This window comes from Sphaeroforma arctica (assembly GCF_001186125.1).
Source record: "Sphaeroforma arctica JP610 unplaced genomic scaffold supercont1.129, whole genome shotgun sequence".
Classification (NCBI taxonomy): Eukaryota; class Ichthyosporea; order Ichthyophonida; genus Sphaeroforma; species Sphaeroforma arctica.
The window spans coordinates 87,495-90,386 of NW_014040429.1; positions in this window are offsets into that span (position 1 = coordinate 87,495).

The window sequence follows — 2,892 nt, forward strand, 5'->3', positions numbered from 1 at the left end:
ACTCCGTTTTTACTAGGTCACTAACGGAGTTTTCGATATTGGAGGTCGCTGATCGGCAAATAAATTTAAAACTAGATATTTCGCATAGTCATAATACTTAATAAAATGTAAGGAAGAACGATTAATTTACCTGCGATGTTAAGAACCGGCATCGAACAATATTAAATTAAATGGCTAATTGTTATATAAAACCAATACAACAAGAATACTGAGGCGGTTCCAAGTAGAAAAATGTTTCAGATGTGATCTCGATAAAATACAGTAGGTAGGGAGGCTGTCTGATCATATTTGTTCGACTCGTAGCTGCGAACTCTCGCCCAAACCCAAACCAGAGGGCATTTATACAAAGCAGGGGTGAGGTCAGTATAATCACTCGTACAAATAAAATAAAAGAGGGATTTGACCCGAAAATTAGGGAGGGTTCGCCTGAAACAGTTACATACTTGGAACCCGCCTGGCAGTCTTTTCAGTACTTTTCGTTTACTGTACTTGGACACTGCTAATTCCACGTCCTAGAATGATTGTTATTAAAACGCGGACTAAGTTTGTGTATGACGGGGAAGAATATAGTGCATGAGGGGTATTAACGAGAAAAACTGCAGGAAGTTTGCGTGCCATAAGTAATACCTGATGTCATGATTGTGTGTTCCGTCACATACCTGTATTCCCGGTTCGGGCATAGCTCGTCTCGGATATAGCTCGTCACATACTGGGGAAGGCTGTCCCTAAGTATTACAAAACAGCGCTTTTGACTTCGACTCCGAATGGGTTGGGACAGGCGCGCAGACAGATTTTTGGGCTTTACCCATGCGGGTTACTTCACGCCAAACAGAAATTAGTTGGGAACCCACATGAACAACAACGCAAGCAGCGTATTTTGTAAAATTCACAGCTCAAACGAAACTTTGCTATTGTCTGGTGATACTTTACGTATTGAGTGACTTTCGCCTAAACCTGTTTGTGAATATACTTCGATAAATCTGTTGTATCATTTGATGATGATAGGCAGTTATCCAATGAAACATATTCCAAACATGTGTATACTTTAAGCGCAATTGGCGACATGAATTCAGATGAGACAGATAGAACACTATTACATATCGTAATCCATGCTTTACTAATTCAAACTCGTTTGTTCTTCATATATTTGTGGAGGAACAAGTTTGTGTCGTTGAGCATATAACTTGCGCCGATTTTTGAATTTAAAAAAGGTCACCCCGGGTAGAAGTCACTTGAAATTTTTGCACAGTTACATGGAAGTTGCTACACTACCAAGCTCATGTATGTTTTGAAAAAATAATCGATGAACTTTTCTGTTTATATGTAGCTAATTTTTGGAAAGGTCATATAATGACACCTGATTTAAAGTAGCTTTTTTTCTCTGTAATGTGTGCTACATACCCCAAAGCGTACCGCTCAAGTAAATTTCTGATAAAATTGCTAGAAACTATCGAGTAAAACCCCTCAAGATTTGTTGATTGCGCTGGTGCACTGCCAATAACTGTGCATCTACCCTTTTGTTGGGCGGTACAAAGGCACACTTGTGTAAAATATAGAGGAGAGTTACTCGATAGTTGTTTTTTCAGCATTCGCGTGGTATTGACTATGACCAATTGTATCACTGTCAGCAGAGTCCCTGGTTCTGTTCGCTGTCATACAAATAGCTAGCTGCCGCAACAGCCATAAAATCACCCCCAAAAAAAAAATCAGAATGTCAACACAGCCTTGGAGGATTAACCACTTCTGCTATCACAAAGATAACGATATTTACTCACTAATACCTGAACGCGCATTTAAAGGTTGCCTTTTAAATAGTAGGTTTGGTACGAGGCTAAATTTTAAATACAACAAGATCTGTTCGTAAGCTTCTGGTGTATGCAAATTCTTGTGGTGGTCAACCGATGCAAGCGTCGCCTGTCTTCGACATATATTACTTGATTTTGCGCCTGGCTCATATTCATTTTGAGTGAGGGCGCAATACACATGCACTTGAGCTAAAACACATCTGGCCGGTGTCTACCGGCGTCCATTTCTAACAGTTCAAGCTTAGACTCTTTGTGTACATGCCTATTATCCAATAGCAGTGACTATGCAACTAAAATGATGGACCATTCTTTTTACAAGCAACAGAATTCTAGCCAAAAAGCGACACTTACGGGGAATGATGTTTTCTTTCAAAAGATACAGGTCTTCGATTAAATACGAATTGCGGAGTACACATCACATAAGCACATCCCGCACTAACGCTTTCATTTCCACTACTCTATAAAAATAAAAATCGAGAGGAGAGTCAGAAAAGTGATCTAGGCTTATACGATTTCTCAATATGTGCATCAGAGCGCGGCTTTCATGTGATCATATCTTTGACGTCTGCTACATGACTCATCACTCGAAAATGCAAGAATTGCGAATAATTCTCACTTGGTATTCTGCAGAATATAAAGCAGTGTGCTATCATATTTGTTTAACTAAAAAACCGCCTATCAACCGGGCCTCAATCTTGGGGCAGGGGCAACTTAATTAAATGCGGTAATTACCCAATCCTTATTTTATCATTCGAGACGGATTATCACCACACTTCTGAGCAATTGTTGTTTTCACACCATGTCCATTGCACCATCACTTCACGAATTACTGATATGCACGTATTAGAGTGTAGGTCGGTTTTGAGGTTGGTAGAATATACGATTATAGTGTACTAAAGCACTATAGAGACACACACATATATATATATATATATATATATATATGTGTGTGTGTGTGTGTGTGTGTGTGTGTGTGTGTGTGTGTGTGTGTGTGTGTGTGTGTGTGTGTGTGTGTGTGTGTGTGTGTGTGTGTAGTGTATATATATAGTTATAGTTGTGTGTGTGTGTGTGTGTGTGTGTGTGTGTG